At 44.7% G+C, this 20,155-nt stretch overlaps 1 long non-coding RNA gene across 1 annotated transcript in view; it reads right to left on the minus strand.

Moving 5' to 3' along the window:
* Positions 1 to 225: 225 nt before the first annotated feature.
* Positions 226 to 20,155, minus strand: part of LOC138852617 (uncharacterized) — a 111,278-nt gene continuing 91,348 nt past the window's right edge. The window contains exon 3 of the long non-coding RNA XR_011391917.1: positions 226 to 2,722. This is a non-coding gene — a long non-coding RNA (uncharacterized lncRNA). The remainder of the gene's footprint in view (positions 2,723 to 20,155) is intronic.

Raw genomic sequence — 20,155 nt, forward strand, 5'->3', positions numbered from 1 at the left:
TTATAATTCATAATGTGCATTTGGGGGCACTGTAAAGTACTCTAACTGTAATTATAAAGAAATCCTTCTAGGTAGTTATTTTCCAAGTGTGTTTGGGTACGCGGAGTAAGCGTGGCGGCTTGGGACAGTCACGTGGGGTCAGCCTGGTTGGGAGGCTGGCGTCGGAGATGCTGTGTATGTTGTGTACTCCTTTTGTTTAGCTAACCCAAGCCATAGGCTCTTCTATGGCTTACCTGTATGCCCACCTAGGCTCTTGACATGGTCAGGGTGCTGTGGGATGAGTGAGGAAATAAGAAATGAGGTTGGTATTGGAGTAGAGTCGGCCTGGCGCTGACTAGGCCTAGTGTTATGGTTACTGGACCGCCAGCCGCCTGCTTCTTGTGCCTGCTATGTGGGCGGTTAGGATGGGAGATACATGAAAGTGTTTTCTAGAGTGTGTATATAGTGTTATATTGAATAAATAGATACATTTTCTTAACTAGGAGTTTTGCCTAACCCTCTGTTAACCAACCCATTGAAGTAACAAATGCTGGTTTAGCGCTTTCTGTTTTGACTGGGATAGCCCTGGGTGGCCTATTTATGCTTGAGATGAGTGTAACTTTTACCTTTCCCCTTAGACAAGGCTCTAGCCTCCAGGTATCCCACATTTTTGCATAACAGGCCACTACCCTCACCCTCACGCTGTGTACGTGTGGGAGGCCACTACCCTCACGCTTGGTGTATAGGAGAGTCATGCCCACACACTGGCAAGCATGACTACGGTGTGATTGCGCACAAAATGTGTGCAAAATATATAACTGGAAAAGTGGACAGGCAGTGGTAAACAGTGAAATCGGGGACGGCCATATTGAAAAAGCCGTTTCTCAAGACACAGTATTCGCCCCATTTCTCTTTCTCATTCCTATATCCTACATAGGGACATAAATCATAGTACCCTAACATCTTTTGTTGATACTAGAGTGGCTTCCACTGAGGAGACAGCAAATCTCCGCTGGACCACTGACATCAGTATGTTCATTGAAGTCATATTTCAGTTGCTCCTGTATGTAAAAACTGAAAACTTAAAGAGTGAAACATAGTACAAGATAACTCAAATCATTAAATTGTGCAGAAGTTCTATGAGAGACTTGGGAGTGACAATGTCAGATCTCACAATTAAGAATCACAAACAAGGAAAATGATAGGCTGGATATATAGAGCATTCAAAATAAAGAGCTGATGTGTCAATGTTGATACTCGTCAAGTCACTTGTTCTCTCCAGGCTGGAGTACTGCTCCTCGCTACCGGCCCCCTTCAACACAGAATAAATTACAGTACTGGAAAAAGTAGAGGGAACCTTCACAGCTCGTATAAATTCGGCCAAGCATCCGAACTACTGGGAAGGCTTGAAATTCCTTCAACTGTACTAACTGGAACGCAGGCGAAAAAGGTGTATCACAATCTATACCTGGAGGGACTGGTCCCAAACCTGTACAGTAAAATCACTCAGTCCATAATGAATGAAGCAAGAGGCTCCAGCAGACGGTGCAAAATACCTTCTTGAAAAGTAGGGCAGTAATAAATACACCGAGAGAAAACTCAAAAAAAAAAAAAGACTAACGTCATTCCTTCATGCGTAAGGGAAATTACCAGCAGATCCCTGGCAGCCTTCAAGAGGAAAAACCTGATAAATTCTTCAAGTCTATACCTGATCAGCCGGGCTGTGGTGCATACACACGTTGAACTGGATGTTGCTGGCACCAACAGTCTAATCGAAGAGGACAGCAACAGGGAGGCCTGGTCTGGGTAGGGGGGGAGGGGGACCCCTTCCCTAATCACTACCCACCCAAACTCACCTGCTAACTTGTCCTGCACCTGACTAATTAACCTCGCACACAAAATCACTTTCTGTACTAGTAAGAAAAACAAACTTTGCAAATTAAGTTAGAAACTTGTCATGGTGGGCAGGAAGGTAACGCGAGTGCCGGAGAGAGGCACACAATAGTGCCACCCTATAAGCTCTTGGCATAACTCTCAAGCCACAGTGTTGACACACCTACCTGCATTTTACACTTGGCTTATTAACAGTGATAGGACGATAACTTTTTTTATACCGATATCGATAGAAGATACCATCAAACTCGGAAGGCACCAACCAATACCCATACCTTGGCATGCCCATAGTTATTAAAGCCTCAGGCATAAACCTTGAGACCAGAGACCAACAAGTGATTTATAAACACGTAGGCAAACACTGGGACATAATTAGTAGAAAACGTTTTAGTCACGGGACCTTGATTACTTCTAACATATAAGAAACAATCCAGATCGCAGGACCGAAACGTTTTCTAATACGTCGTATTGCTTGTTCACGTTTCTTCCTAAATCCCATTCAGCCTTCTAGTCACCTGTAGGGTAATATCAAGAAAACATTAATCCCTGATAAAATCAACTATAATTGTATATACACAAAGCTATACATCTTGTAGTATATATACCTTGTCCAGGGACCAGGCTGATGGCTGACTGTGAAACTGACACTGACTGACAGGCAGTGCCACACCTCCATCATAACTAAAGTAAACCACAAACTCTGCTGCTACAGTGAAAGAAGACTTATCATCATACAGTGTAAACACTTACATGACGCCCCCTGCCTGTACTTCCGCTTCTCCAGACACCTACCATCGTACACTGCTCGCACGTGAAGCCTCAATCTACACTACTCACATCCATTTCTTACCTAAAATAAAAACAAAAAATCTGTATTAGACAAACTCACATCATATGATGTAATTAGTTTAGAAAACCGACAAGTTGAAGAATTAGACACTTGCAATATTTGGGAATCTTTACTGTGGAAACATTTCACCATCAAGTGGCTTCCTCAGTCTGGTACAAAGATGAATGGTGGAAGATGAGGAGGAGTTTGAGGTAATCAGTCCCTCAGCCTTGTGTCGATGTGCTCAGTTCATCAATCATAATTTAACGAACTTAATAAGTTCCTTAAATCAGTTCCTGACTATTACAACCCAGGGACCATAAGGCCTGTTATCCTGGGTGTAAAGGGGAGCAAGGAGCAGAACAAACACCGCTGAATGACTTTGAAATATATTTTCCTTCACCAAGAACAATGTGGATATTTACAGCTATGTACACTATATACAGTTGGAAAATGTATGTGTACAACACGGTTTAGGCAAGGCCAAGACACAGCCTGGAGACAGAATGGGCAACCGTGCTCAACCAGCTCTGGTAAGGAAATGACAAGGGTAGACAGACGGGTGGTGCCCACAACACGTCTACGATTGCCAGAACCATCTTCTCATTGGTTGAACCTGGGTACTGATCGAACGATGGGGCCCCATCGTTCGACCCTAGTGCTGGTTCGCTGGTTGGGGAGATAGCCTTTCAATGAGGGTGTGTACATGCGCCGAATAAAGGTTATGTACTCTTTGCATCCCACACTGACCAACAGGGTTGTGGTTTGTATGGCCAGCAGTAACAGCTTGGTTGATCAGACCTTGATCCACCGGGAGGCCTCGTCTGTGACCAGACTGCAGGGTCACTGACCCCTGGAAACGCCCTTCAGATATCTCTCAGGTAATAATAAGAAATCATACGAGAAAGAGTTGAAGAAAATCTTGATATAGCAGCTATAACAAAGACAAAACTCGCAAGGATAATGACAAATGCGGTATTTTCAGAGGGCTACTAATAGTGAGAAGGTAAAGGACAAAGAAGGAGGGGGGGTTGCATTAATGGTCAGAAATTACTGAAGATTTAAGAAGCTAGGAAACATGAGAGTTCATGGGTTATATATCAGGCACGGTACTATCCAGAGACAAAAGTAATAGTGACAGTGATAAATAATCCTCCAACAAACAATAGAAGACCAAGGGAGAAGCATGATAATAAAGGCAATAATTTACATACTGGAAACAGTGAGAGAGATGGCAATAAGAAATAAAGCTAAACGTCTAGTACTAGGAAAAATTGGAACCCTGGAGGACCGGAAACATGGAGAGTGAAATTTATAGATGCACTATAAACAACAAGAAGGAAACAACAAGAGTGAAGGAGACGAGCCAGCAAGGCTTCACCTGGTTTTCTCACAAAATGAATATGACATAGCGGAAATTATGGGGAATCAATGGGAGCCAACGATCATGTAAAGCAAAGCTTTGAGTACCTGGTGGAAAGAGGAACGAAGAAAAATAGAAGAAACGACTAAAAGAAAATGGGACTACAGAAGAAGGAACACTGATGGCATGAGAATTTTTCTGAGCTTAAGTAGAATGAGAAAGTAAATTGGAAGGCAGAAATGTACAAGAAATGATGGAGGTAACAACAGGCAGAGTGACAAGAGGCAAAAAAAAAAAAAATCATCCCGAATATAAAGAAGCAGGAAAAACACAGAGAACCCAAATGGTTTGATCAAGAATAAACAGATGTCAAGATTAGAAGCGAACTACTTAGAAAAATATAAAGCAAATCAAACTGCAAAAAAATCGAGAAATAAGAAGGAGAGCTAAAAATGAATATGGAAGAATAAGAATGAAATGTAATAGACAGTTTGAAAATTATAGAGCTACATAAGAAAAAAGATGACTATAAAGAAAAAAAATGTTAAGGCAGAGGAAGTAAGAAGGGATGCTAACAGAGAATGATAAAAAAAAAATATGTGAAATGCTTGGCAAAGGATTCATATTAGTCTTCCCAGAAGAAAGCGGAAACCTGCCGGCAGAACAGACTAACAGGTGCCGGAGAGTATCACCACAATAAAAGTGATGAAATTACTACAAGAGCTGGATGTAACAAAAACATTGCGACTAGACAACATATCTCCATAGTTGCTGAGAGAAGAACCAATAACAAAGGTAGTCAACTAGTTTCTCCAATCAGAAGAGATGCCAGATAATTGGAAAATAGCAAATATAGTTCCTGTTTATAAAAAAAAAAAAAAAGAGGCATACAAGACACCATAAACTGCCTCCCAATATCTCTAACATTCATACTGTTAAAAGTTCTGAAGAAGATAGTAAGGAAAAAAAATATTGGGAAACTTGGAGACAAGATTCTTTACAGAAAACCAGCTGGAATTTAGGAATGGAAAATCCTGTCTTGAGAATTTGCTGGAGTTCTACGATAACGTCACAGTAATAATACATGACTGGCTGAATTCTATTTCCTTGGACTAAGGAAAAAACATTTAATACAGTACCGCACCAGAGATTAGAAGAACAAGAGAGGTTAAAAGATAAGAGTGCACTACTAGGTCAAGGAGTACTTAAATGATAGAAGACAGAGAATAACAGTAAGGCATGAAATGAATGAACGAGACAGAGTAGCGTGTGGGGTTCCGCAAGGAACAGTGCTAGCACCACTAGGGCAGTACCAAAGTATAGGCCCATTTTGATGATAACGATATGGGTATCGGTACAGGTAAAAATTTGGTATCGCTCCATCCCTAACCACTATTGTCCCTAATACAGGTTAGGGAGTTACCAGAGAGGACTAAGTCCTATGTGTCACTGTTTGTTGATGTAAAACTAAAAAAAAAAAACAGGAGAGGACGTTGATCAATTCCAGGGAGACCTAACGAGACTGTAGTAGTCAAACAAGTTGCTTCTCGAGTTCAACCAACGTAAATACAAGGTCATACGCTTTAGAAAAGATGAGGGCAGACCGGATACAGAGTACAGCATGGGAGGAGAAAAACTGTTAATATCAGAGAGTGAATAAAACACCAAGCATATCGCCAGAAGTGCACTGTATGACGTCAGCGGCATATGCAAGATAAGCAAACCTTAGGATAATATTCAGGAACTTGAATTCATGTTAGGCCAATCACTGAGTGGCGGCCCCAGCATCGAGCCCATACTTGGTCAAGCACGTGAAGAAACTGGAAAAGGTCCTAAAGTCTCCAACCAGGCTAGTAACAGAACTAAGAGGAATGTATTATGAGGAGAGGTTGAAGGAACTGAACTTGACAACTTTAGATGAGAGAAGAACAAAGGAAGACATTATTAAAGAATAAAAAAACACAATACCGTGACTGGAACAATACATTATTAATAAGCACAAAATGTTAAGAGGAACTGATAAGGACAGATTGTTTGAACTAAGATAACAAGGATTAAAGGGTCACAGGTGGAAGATGACGGAGCCAGCAGCTAAGTCTCGATCCCAGCAAACACAAGTCGTGAAATGAGCACACAAATCAGTAGGCGCACATGTACACAAACACACACACACACACACACCACATACACACACACACACACACACATACACACACACACACAAACACACACAGGAGGGCCAAGGGAGACATGATACTGCGTGGAATAGACAAGGTGGACAGAGACAGGATGTTCCAGAGATGGGACACAGAAACAAGGGGTCACAATTGGAAGCTGAAGACTCAGACGAGTCAAAGGGATGTTAGGAAGTATTTCTTCAGCCACATAGTTGTTAGGAAGAGGACAGTCCGGCAAATGATGTAGTGGAGGCAGGAACCATACATAGTTTTAAGACAAGGTATGATAAAGCTCATGGAGCAGGGAGAGGGAGGACCCAGTAGCGATCAGTGAAGAGGCGGGACCAGGAGTTGAGTCTCGACCCCTGCAACCACAATTAGGTGAGTGTATATATATATATATATATATATATATATATATATATATATATATATATATATATATATATATATATATATATATATATATATATATATATATATATACACACGCACGCACACACGCACACACGCGCACACACGCGCACATACACGCACACACACGCACACACACGCACACACACACACACACACAAGCCCTGCCTTCTGATCCTCGCCTCTGCTCAATTAATTAATTTACATAAATCCCATGAGCAAACCCACACGATTGTCGGAGACTAGTTGGTGGACCAGCCCCGGTGTAAGGCAGGGGCTAGACCAGCCCCGGCGTGAGGCAGGGGCTAGACCAGCCCCGGTGTAAGGCAGGGGCTAGACCAGCCCCGGCGTGAGGCAGGGGCTAGACCAGCCACGGCGTGAGGCAGGGGCTAGACCAGCCCCGGCGTAAGGTAGGGGCTAGACCAGCCCCGGCGTGAGGCAGGGGCTAGACCAGCCCCGGTGTGAGGCTGGGGCTAGACCAGCCCCGGCGTGAGGCTGGGGCTAGACCAGCCCCTGCGTGAGGCAGGGGCTAGACCAGCCCCGGCGTGAGGCAGGGGCTAGACCAGCCCCGGCGTGAGGCAGGGGCTAGACCAGCCCCGGCGTGAGGCAGGGGCTAGACCAGCCCCGGCGTGAGGCAGGGGCTAGACCAGCCCCGGCGTGAGGCAGGGGCTAGACCAGCCCCGGCGTGAGGCAGGGGCTAGACCAGCCCCGGCGTGAGGCAGGGGCTAGACCAGCCCCGGCGTGAGGCAGGGAAAAATGAGGGATGGTGGTTGGGAGGAGGTAGTTTCCATGGTGCAGGAAGTGTGACTGTTGTCCTACCGAACACTGATCGTATAATTCCAGTTTTCATGATCTATTTGGAGGAGGGTTCACCAGTGAAGTCTGGAGGAGGGCTTCTGTGCAAGGGTTTGGACGGAGAAATCAAGAGCAGGGAAGTTTTTTAGTTTCTCTAACAGTACTGGATACATCAGCGATGTGCTGCTACCTTATTCTACATGATAATGAGCATGTGTACCTGTGTCAGATATACTGACCATGGCTCCTGCCTCTCTTTGACACCCCCCTGCCTCTTCTAGCTCCCCCTGCCTCTCTCTGGCGCCCCCCTGCCTCTTCTAGCTCCCCCTGCCTCTCTCTGGCACCCCCCTGCCTCTTCTAGCTCCCCCTGCCTCTCTCTAGCTAAACCATGCCTCTCTTTGGCACCCCCTGCCTCTCTCAAGTTCACCCCTGCTTCTATATGGCATCCCTTTGATATACCTTTATCTCTGAAGAGTTTCGAGAGATTCACTACTCTCGGAGCCAGGCCATGGGCCAGGTTCGTCTGGTGCTTGCCTGGTGAACCAGGCTGTTGCTTGAGGCCCGCTATCCCATATATCTATCACAGCCTGATTGATCTGGCACCTACCTGGAGTTTACCTGGAGGGCATTCCAGGGATCAACGCCCCTGCGACCCGGTCCATGACCAGGCCTCCTGGTGGATCAGGGCCTGATCAACGCAGCTGTTACTGCTGGCCGCACGCAGTCCAACATATGAACCACAGCCCGGCTGATCTGGCACTGACTTTAGGTATCTGTCCAGCGCCCTCTTGAAGACAACCAAGGGTTCATTGGTAATACCCGTTATGGCTGGTGGGAGACTGTTGAACAGTCTTGGGCACAGAACACTTACTTAGTGTACCAGTGGCGCCCCTACTTTTCACTGGGGGGTATGTTACATCGCCTGCCAAGTCTTTTGCTTTCGTAGGGAGTGATTTCTGTGTGCAGATTAGGGACCGGTCCATCCAGAATCTTCCAGGTGTATGTTATGATATCTCTCTCGCCTGCGCTCCAGTGGTGAAGATATTTGTCCAGTTTCGTCTTGAAGGCTTCTACACTTGTTCCAGCTGTGTTTCTGATATCTTCTGGTAAGATGTTGAATAGTCTGGAACTGCGAATGTTGATACAGTGTTCCTTTATTGTCCCCACCGCACCTCTGCTCCTCACTGGGTTTATTTTACACTTCCTCCCATATCTCTCACACCAGTATGTTATGGCAGTGTGCAGATTTAGGACTAGGCCCTCGAGTACTTTCCAGGTATATATTATCATGTATCTCTCTCTCCTCCGCTCCAATGAGTACATGTTCAATACTTGAAGGTGTTCCCAATAGTTTAGGTGCTTTACTGGCTCAATGTGAGCCGTGAACGATCTTTGTATTTGCTCCACCTCTAATATTTCTCCTGCTTTGAACGAGGCCGTCAGTACTGAGCAATATTCTAAATGAGGGAGCACTAGCGATTTGAAGAGTGTCATTATTGGCATTATTTCCCTTGTTTTGAAAGCTCTCAATACCCACCCCGTCATCTTCCTGGCTGTCGTGATCTTTGTCTTGTTATGGTCTTTAAAAGAAAGGTCCGCTGACATAATTATTCCTAGGTCTTTTAAGTGTTCCTTACGTTCTATTTAGTGACCCTCTTGAGTTTTGTAAATAGTGTTCCTTTTGAATTTTTCATTCTTTCCATTCCTAAACAGCTGGAACTTATCACCATTGAATCCTGCCTCTCTTTGGCACCCCCTGCCTCTATCTGGCTCCCCTGCCTGTAATTCTTACTGACTATGGTTCTCTCTCTATATATCTGGCTCTCCCAGTCTCTCCACACGACTCTACCTTTCTCATCATCAGTCACAGTCTTCCGTGTCTTTATCTCCACACCAACTATAATACGACAGCAAAACTAGCCAAGAAAAATCCAACTCTGTTTTTTCATCAAGGACGTAAACATAATTTTCCAGACCAGTTTTGCACGCTAATACTAAACCTGCTTTCAGTTTTATTCTAGGCAATACTCACACATTAGACTAGCTAACCTTACGACTATATTCATTTATATAAAAGTTATGCACACTACACTTGCTTGAATTTATACAGCGCATACTTATGAAAAACGAAATCTTTAATTTAAAAAAATGCCGAGTACCAATTTTATGTCAACTTCAAAACCATCCTCGCAAATGCTATGTGGATTTCACACACATGGTTTGCAACATTTGTCTACTTAGGTAATTTAGGTTAGATTAGGTTAGACTGCCCTCTATCAAAAGTTAACTAATTGTAACAAAACACGACAGCAATAAATGGAATATAAAGGCGATAAAATGTTGCGAAGAGGAAATAGAACAGACTCACGGAGCGCGGTAGAAAGATGCGAGACAAATCTCTGGTTATAGCTCGTTAAACAATGACCCATTTGACTATCACGGCAACAGCTGAATTCTTGTTAAGAGGATAGGCTGCAAATGAACTCATCTTTGTACAAGAGAGACTTGTGGTTACCCATTAAGTTTCCACACTCCACGTGCAAGCTTTAAGTTCTAAGTCACAGTGGCACTGTCTCCTGCACCACCTGACCAGACCTTGTCTCCTGCACCACCTGACCAGACCTTGTCTCCTGCACCACCTGACCAGACCTTGTCTCCTGCACCACCTGACCAGACCTTGTCTCCTGCACCACCTGACCAGACCTTGTCTCCTGCACCACCTGACCAGACCTTGTCTCCTGCACCACCTGACCAGACCTTGTCTCCTGCACCACCTGACCAGACCTTGTCTCCTGCACCACCTGACCAGACCTTGTCTCCTGCACCACCTGACCAGACCTTGTCTCCTGCACCACCTGACCAGACCTTGTCTCCTGCACCACCTGACCAGACCTTGTCTCCTGCACCACCTGACCAGACCTTGTCTCCTGCACCACCTGACCAGACCTTGTCTCCTGCACCACCTGACCAGACCTTGTCTCCTGCACCACCTGACCAGACCTTGTCTCCTGCACCACCTGACCAGACCTTGTCTCCTGCACCACCTGACCAGACCTTGTCTCCTACACCACCTATCCAGACCTTGTCTCCTGCACCACCTGACCAGACCTTGTCTCCTGCACCACCTGACCAGACCTTGTCTCCTGCACCACCTGACCAGACCTTGTCTCCTGCACCACCTGACCAGACCTTGTCTCCTACACTATCTGACCAGACCTTGTATCCTGCACCACCTGACCAGACCTTGTCTCCTGCACCACCTGACCAGACCTTGTCTCCTGCACCACCTGACCAGACCTGGTCTCCTGCACCACCTGACCAGACCTCGTCTCTTGCACCACCTGACCAGACCTTGTATCCGACACTTCCTCACCAGAGGTTGTCTCTTACACCATCTCACTACAGCTTCAGCCTGCTGCAGCACCTCACTACAGCTTCAGCCTGCTGCACCACCTCACTACAACCTCAGCCTGCTGCAGCACCTCACTACAGCCTCAGCCTGCTACACCACCTCACTACAGCTTCAGCCTGCTACACCACCTCACTACAGCCTCAGCCTTCTGCACCACCTCACTAGAGCCTCAGCCTGCTACACCACCTCACTACACCTTCAGTCTGCTGCACCACCTCACTACAGCTTCAGCCTGCTGCACCACCTCACTACAGCTTCAGCCTGCTACACCACCTCACTACAGCCTCAGCCTGCTGCACCACCTCACTATAGCTTCAGCCTGCTACACCACCTCACTACAGCTTCAGCCTGCTGCACCACCTCACTACAGCTTCAGCCTGCTGCACCACCTCACTACAGCTTCAGCCTGCTGCACCACCTCACTACAGCTTCAGCCTGCTGCACCACCTCACTACAGCTTCAGCCTGCTGCACCACCTCACTACAGCTTCAGCCTGCTGCACCACCTCACTACAGCTTCAGCCTGCTGCACCACCTCACCAGTGTTTAAAAGCTTCATGCAGCACAACCTTCCTCATCTGGATCCACCAAAGTTTCTCTTCTTGAGTTTCCCTGGACTGATGTATGGAAATTTCTCAGCAAGGTAATGAAACCTCGAATTCGTCTTTCTCATCACTCTCATGTTGCTCCACAACAACACATGTATGAGCAAGACCTACGTTACTTAAGGCAGTGTTGCTCCATAACAACACGTGTTTGAACAAGACCCACGTTACTTAAGCCAGTTTTGCTCCACAACGACACATGTTTGAACAAGACCCACGTTACTTAAGCCAGTTTTGCTCCACAACGACACATGTTTGAACAAGACCCACGTTACTTAAGCCAGTTTTGCTCCACAACGACACGTTTGAACAAGACATATGTTACTTAAGCCAGTGTTGCTTCACAACGACACGTTTGAACAAGACCCATGTTACTTAAGCCAGTGTTGGCGATATAAAGATGGTGACCTGCAGTCGTAGCTGTGTACAGCCCAGTCCTGGCTCCGCATGATTCTCACCTCTCTAAAAATTTAGTTCATGACTTGCGCGACGAGAGAGAAAAATCAAGAAACAAACACGAAGGCGGATAGCAAAGAGGTGAGGTGTGGGCTGCTTCAAATGAGCCTGTTGTTTACCAAGGTGAGACGTTGCTTTACACCAGCGTCATTACCATGTTCATCAACAAAGCCGCCTCCTGCCAGTCTCACCAACAGGATCCACCAGTCTCACCCTCAGAGTCACCAGCACTCTCACTATTCACACTCATTATTACATTACCAAGAACAAGTGTAGACCATGAGCACTGTGAAGCATCCTGATGTTAGCTTCTACCCCAGCACCTACCACCGCCACCCCAGGATCCACTACCCCAGCACCTACCACCGCCACCCCAGGATCCACTACCCCAGCACCTACCACCGCCACCCCAGGATCCACTACCCCAGCACCTACCACCGCCACCCCAGGATCCACTACCCCAGCACCTACCACCGCCACCCCAGGATCCACTACCCCAGCACCTACCACCGCCGCCGCCACCCCAGCACCCACCACCACAACACCAGCAACCAAAAGGTCCCTGCAACCACAGTTGCCACAACCCCCGCTCTGGGATAGAAAAATCTTCATAATAATTATATCTGTCCTGTGCAGGGGATACACCATCATGAGAAAGTAATTCATTTCGTTCAGTTGTCCTGGAACAACACCCATGACGCTGCCTTAGTGGAGCAACCCTTGAAAGAATATATGACGATATCTTCATTGCCCTACTGAAGTCTACCAGCCCAGGCTCACACATTTCAACACTATGTACTCACTTATTTGTCTTGGCCCTGCCTCTCAACTTGCCACATGGCAGTTTCACTCTCTCCTAGCCTCATGAGCCCCACTGTATTTATTCTTTCAACTATGTGTGGAGTCTGCTTTCAGTTCTTCACCGAGGTCATTCCACTTCCTGACCACCCTGAGACTGAAGAAATATTTCCTAACAGCCCTGTGACTAACCTGTGTCTTTAACTTTCACCTGTGCTCCCGAGTACCTGTTTCCTGCCTCTCAAACAGCCTGTCCCTATCTTCCCTATCAATTCCCCTAAGTATTTTGTTTGTTATCATGTCTTTCCTGGTCTTTCTGTCCTCCAGAGTCGATTCCTTTAGCCTATTTTCGTAGCTCATACCACTTAGCTCTGTAACTAGTCTCGTTGCATATTTGAATCAACACTTGTTCCAGTTTAACATACTTCCTCTGGTGTGGGTTCCATACTGGCGCTGTATACTCCAAGATGGGCCTAATATCAGTAGTGTTACTGTGTACTGTGTAGTAAACTTAGATAATCCCAGATACTTTATAGATATGCTCCCTTGCTAGATGTGACGTCACGAAACCCATCACATGTGAGCAGTAGGCCAGAGGCCCCTCCATCAGTTCAACGCTAGGCTTAGACTCGACAGCAGGCGAGAGCTTCTCCTCAAGACTCTTAATTATACACCTCCTAGACATCCAACGTGTGTATTTCTTACTCCAATATCTCCTTGACGAATCCCCACAACACTAACATATTTTGTATAAAGCGCCCGAGTGTTTGTTGAGATTCCTGAAGGCCACTTTCAGATTTCCCAGCGAGCATTGGCTGCAGAGGTTATTTGGTTGATGTGAGCCTCTGGTGATATAGTAGGCACTATGCTAACTGCCAGGTCGTTCTCCTAGAATGAGGTCAACAGCCTCTGACCCCCGAATCTATGGTCTGTGTCCGGTCTTCTGCCCCCTTCCCCAAATTTCACAACGCTGCATTTGTTAAGTTTAATTCAAACAACCACTTACCTGACCAACACTGCAGTTTACCCAGAGTCACTTACATCATGTCGCTGTCCTGTGCCCCGTCCTGCTTGATGGAATATCACAAGGAAACACAGCTAATTTTTGTTCTCACTTAGTAACTATCACACAGAACAGGTAACAGCACGCTGCAGCTGTATACAATTTTGTTAAAATATTCTTGTTCTTCTAGGTACAGAGTGACCACAGTACACAGTCAACTAGTGTGGAGTATCAGTACAGTACATGGTGAACTAGTGTGGAGTATCAGTACAGTACATGGTAAACTAGTGTGGAGTATCAGTACAGTACATGGTGTACTACTGTAGTCAGAGTCCGTGTGTAGAGTATCAGGACAATACAAAGTGTACTAGTGTGGTAAGAGTACGTGCAGCTTATGTGTTCTGGCTAGTGCTGCACCTCGACGGAATTCCCCAGAAATTCATTCACAATGTTGTCTTTTCAAGTTGTTTTAACTCTACCATCCTTTACAGTCAATGTTAAGTGTGCGTGCGTGTGTGTGTGTGTGTGTGTGTGTGTGTGTGTGTGTGTGTGTGTGTGTGTGTGTGTGTGTGTTACTCGGGTTAGTTCACAGACAGTGATAAGGAAATGTGTAGAATTTTTAACACATACTTCCTCTCAGTTTTTACACAGGAAGATACTAGCGATATTCCAGAAATAATAAATTATGCAGAACAGGACGAAAATAAACTATGCACGATTAGGGTCACAAGTGACATGGTCCTTAGGCAAATAGATAAATTAAAACCTAACAAATCCCCAGGCCCTGATGACCTGTATGCAAGAGTTCTAAAGGGATGTAAAAAGGAGCTTAGCAAACCTTTGGCTAATCTTTTCAAGATTCAAGAAATCGTAATGACACGATTGCAAACAAACCATACCCCCGGCCGGGATTGAACCCGCGGTCATAAGAGTCTCAAAACTCCAGCCCGTCGCGTTAGCCACTAGACCAGCTAGCCACAATAAGATTCATCCAACTAGGTATATTTCTACACCATAGGAAGGTTAGCACAGGCACCACTGTGACCACAAATGCAAATTTTTACAGACGAATCTCCAGCTAGCGTGGCCGTGACGAACTCTAGCTTAAGTCCCTTCACTGCCGTCAACGCGACGGGCTGGAGTTTTGAGACTCTATGACCGCGGGTTCAATCCCGGCCGGGGGTATGGTTTGTTTGCAATCGTGTCATTACGATTTCTTGAGTCATGTTGACGGCAGTGAAGGGACTTGAGCTAGAGTTCGTCACGGCCACGCTAGCTGGAGATTCGTCTGTAAAAACTTGCATTTGTGGTCACAGTGGTGCCTGTGCTAACCTTCCTATGGTGTAGAAATATACCTAGTTGGATGAATCTTATTGTGGCTAGCTGGTCTAGTGGCTAATGCGACGGGCTGGAGTTTTGAGACTCTATGACCGCGGGTTCAATCCCGGCCGGGGGTATGGTTTAATCTTTTCAACATATCACTACAAACTGGCATGGTGCCAGATAAGAGAAAAATGGCAAATGTGTTATCTATTCTCAAAGCAGGTGATAGGGCCTTAGCTTCGAACTATAGACCAATAAGCCTAACCTCCATAGTGGGAAAATTTGTGGAATCAATAACTGCAAAGGCAGTTCGTAGCCACCTCGAAAAGCATAAATTAATCAACGAAGGGGCGTTCCTGCCTTACGAATTTATTAACTTTTTTCACTAAGGTATTTGAGGAGGTAGATCATGGTAATGAATATGATATTGTGTATATGGACTTCAGTAAGGCTTTTGACAGGGTCCCACATCAGAGACTATTGAGGAAAATTAAGGAACATGGAATAAGAGGAGAAATTTTTTCCTGGATAGAGGCATGGTTGACAAATAGGCAGCAGAGAGTTTGCATAAATGGCGAGAAATCAGAGTGGGGAAGCGTCACGATGTTCCACAGGGGTCAGTGTTGGGATCCCTGTTGTTCACAATCTACATAAACGACATAGATGAGGGCATAAAGAGCGACATAAGCAAGTTTGCTCATGACACCAAAATAGGCCGTCGAATTCATTCTGACGAGGACATTAAAGCACTCCAGGATGATTTGAAGAGACTGATGCAGTGGTCGGAGAAGTGGCAGATGCAGTTTAATATAATCAAATGCAAAGTTCTAAATGTTGGACAGGACAATAACCATGCCACATATAAACTAAATAATGTAGATCTTAATATTACGGATTGTGAAAAAGATTTAGGAGTTCTGGTTAGCAGTAATCTGAAACCAAGACAACAGTGCATTAGTGTTCGCAATAAAGCTAACAGAATCCTTGGCTTCATATCAAGAAGCATAAATAATAGAAGTCCTCAGGTTGTTCAACTCTATGTTTCCTTGGTTAGGCCTCATTTAGATTATGCTGCACAGTTTTGGTCACCGTATTACAGAATGGATATAAATGTTCTGGAAAACGTACAATGGAAGACGACAAAGTTGATCCCATGTATCAGAAACCTTCCCTACGAGGATAGACTGCTGTACAAGAATGGTATACAATACCGACAAGATGAAATTAAGACACATGTACAACATCTGGGTATCTTTATTGTAGACGGTTCGCCATCCAGTGGCTTTATCAATACAAATTCCAGGACATAACTTGAAGACAGTAGGACTATATACAGAAGATGAGGTAATCAGTCCCTCAACCTTGGAGTAGGTGCGAAGAGCACCATAGTCGTGGAGAGTCCGAATGTCCATGTGTGTGTGTGTGTGTGTGTGTGTGTGTGTGTGCGTGTGTGCGTGTGTGCGTGTGTGCGTGTGTGCGTGTGTGCGTGTGTGCGTGTGTATGTATGATGTGCGTGTGTTAGAGATGAAAATTTAGTGTTAAAGATGTGAAAATTTAGATATCCGTGGGTGCGGATGTGTATGAGGATGTCTTACTTGTTTTGCGGATATGGATGCATATACGGATATCTGTTTACAGTAAAATGCAGTTGCAGATGTAAGAAATTGTGCGGATGTTCCGCGGATGCGGATATCCGATACATCTTAGTGTGTGAGTGGCTGCTGTACACTTTTCGACTGTTACACTAACTGTTGCACTGCCTGGCTGTTACACTTCTTGACTGTTACACTGCTTGGCTATTACACTTGACTGTTACAATGACCGTTGCACTGCCTGTTTCGCTCTCTGGTTTCTGCACCTTCTGACTGTTATACCATCTGGCTATTATACCATCTGGGTATTGTGCATTCATGCTGCTGCTGCAGCATATGGCTACTGCACTGTCTGCTGCACCATCCGGAGGGAGGTTATAAATAGGGGGGGAAATAAGCAGGCAGGAGGATTTGAAAGGGGATGGAGGAGGCAGGAATGCGAAAGTTGTTAGGAATAGGGAAATGGATAGGCATAGGGGAGAAACTGGGAAGAGGAATGGGGAAATATATAGGTTCCGAAAGGGACTGAGAGAGGGGATGAGGAAAGAAAGGGTTTGCGAGGGAGGAGGAAAGAAAGGATTTGCGAGGGAGGAGGAAAGAAAGGGTTTGCGAGGGAGGAGGAAAGAAAGGATTTGCGAGGGAGGAGGAAAGAAAGGGTTTGCGAGGGAGAAGGAAAGGGGCTACGAGCGAGGAAAGAAAGGGGTTGCGAGGGGAAAGAGGAAAGAAATGGGCTACGAGGGGAGGAGAAGGAAAGAAAGGGGTTGCGGGTGAGAAAGGGGGAGGGGGTTGGGAAGGCTAAGGGAAGGGGCCACAGAAGGAAGTACCGTGAGATTCAAAGTAAAAAAAACAATCTTCCCTAAAAATGGCGAGAGTTGTTGAAAACCCTGGCCCCTGGCCCCTGGATGACAATGGGCCACCCACCACCGCCAGGAAAATAGTTTTGAGAGTATGAACAAGGAAAGAAATGCCCGCCAGCAACTCAGTCGCACTGATTGAAATATAAAAATTCTATTTTTATTCTTCTTTTGTCCTGCCTGTCCCAGGCCTCAGGGAGTTAAGGCCACATCTACCAGTTTCACGCTCCTCCATATATATATATATATATATATATATATATATATATATATATATATATATATATATATATATATATATATATATATATATATATATATAATGTCGTGCCTAATAAACTGAACTTGCCGAATAAGCAAGTTATTTGTTGGTTTTCTGTAAATTTAAAATCATATTTCCTCTTAATAATTACAACATCTAGAAAAGGCAATGACTTGTTGAATATCAAAATGGTATCTAATATTGACAGGTTGGTAAGTAAGACACACAGGCAACAGTTAGGCATCTTTAATCCGAAACGTTTCGCCTACACAGTAGACTTCTTCAGTCGAGTACAGAAAGTAGGCAGGAGCAGATGTGAACACGATGTAATCAGTCCATCGGATTAAAGATGCCTAACTGTTGTCTATGTGTCTTACTTACCAATGAGTTATGTTGTTCAAACTTAACAGTAAAATTTATGGAATGAGCTACATTATTTAATTTAACGAGGAAATGGATTATATCTATATTCTTAGCCTAAGAATATAGATATGAACCATTTCCTTGTTAAATTAAAAAAAAATCTAGCTCATTCCAGTTTTGGTCTCCTTACTACAGGATGGACATAGACTCATTGAAGAACATACAGAGAAGAATGACTAAAATGATTTACTGTGTAAGGAACCTCCCGTATGAAGATAGACTTAAAGCCTTAAATCTCCACTCTCTGGAGAGGCGCAGAATGAGGGGAGATATCATTGAAGTGTATAAGTGGATGACGGGCATAAACAAAGGAGATATTAATAAAGTACTGAGGGTGTCGATCCAGGTAAGAACCAGGAATAATGGATTTAAAGTGGATAAATTTAGATTTAGAAAGTAAGTACTGGTTTTCTAACAGAGTTGTGGATGCGTGGAACAATCTTCCCAGTAGGGCAATCGAGGCTAGGACCTTGGGTAGCTTTAAAAAGAGATTGGACAAATATACGAGTGGGAGGGGCTGGGTTTGATTGGTGACGCTGGCTACGGGACTTAATTTTTGGGTTGCTTTGGGTAGAGGTCGTTTTGATAAAGACCTGCTTTGTATGGGCCAGTAGACTTTCTGCAGTGTTTCTCCATTCTTATGTTCTTATGTTCCATAAATTTTACTGTTGAGTTTGAATAATATAACTCATTGGCTTCTCTAGATGTTTTAAATATTAAGGGGAACCATGATTTTAAATTAACAGAAAACCAACAAATAACTGTTCCGATGTACACTATTATTCTTCACATAAAGATAAACTTAAACTGTCTGTTTTCTCATCAATGTTTTTGAGAGATTTGCGTATATGTAGTCCAAGGTTCACACATGAAGAAATCTCAAAAAAATTATGAAATAACTAATGATCTAAAATACCCAAGAAGCTTAATTGATAAATCTTTTAAAATTGCTAGAAATACCTTTTACAATTCAAAAAAGGACAACTGTTGGTTCTCCCTTACCAGGAAAACTTGGTTGATATGCTTTCTCTTCTTAAGACTTTTAATATCAAGATTGTATTTAAAAATCTTGATACAGTAAAAAAAATTGATAAAAAATTCCCCCCAGAAATGCTGAAGATTGAGACACTTATGCAGCATATGGGAATCTTTATTCAGGAAACGTTCAGTCCATCAATCTTGTAGAATGTACAGCATAGGGCCGTAGACGTCTACGGCCCTATGCTGTACATTCTACAAGATTGATGGACTGAACACATCGACTCCAGGTTGAGGGACTGATTACCTCATACTCCTCCTCTCCTTACGCCTTCCTCTTTGTATTGGACTGATGAAGCCACTGTGTGGCGAAACGTTTCCTGAATAAAGATTCCCATATGCTGCATAAGTGTCTCAATCTTCAACTTGTCGGTTTTTCAAACCATTCATCACACCCAGAAATGCTGACGGCTGTGTCTATAATATTCCTTGTAAAAGTCTTGAACTACAGTGCTAGTCACGGCATTATGCCGGGTGAGCGCCCCGGCATAATGGCGTGACGAAAATGAAAGACCTACCATACAGGGGGGGGGGGTTCTTTTTCCGTCAGTGCATTATGCAGGGTAGCAGCCGTTAGCATGACGTCACGGCCTGCTGTCACACTTCACAGTGACTTCTTAGTGCTCACGTGGCTGCCGAGGTGAGAGGAAGTGTTGCACTTTTGTCTCTCATCTGCCCCATCTTTTGTCCGGTGTTCCCTTTGGTTTTGGTGCTATACATGTTTGATTATGGGTAAAAAGAAGTCTTTATCACCTGAAACTATAGCTCAAATAATAGGGCTTCACAAAGCTGGGCACGAGATGAAAGAAATAGTTGAGAATGTTGGTGTGTGTGTGTGTGTGTTCAGTGAGGAACTGGGTGCAGTATTTCAAGGCTGGTGGTGTTGTAGAGTTACCGTCTGCCAAACCTTGGCCTGGCCCCTCGAAGAAGACATCTGTTC

The sequence above is a fragment of the Cherax quadricarinatus genome, chromosome 12 (genome assembly GCF_038502225.1).
Source record: "Cherax quadricarinatus isolate ZL_2023a chromosome 12, ASM3850222v1, whole genome shotgun sequence".
Taxonomy (NCBI): Eukaryota; Metazoa; Arthropoda; class Malacostraca; order Decapoda; family Parastacidae; genus Cherax; species Cherax quadricarinatus.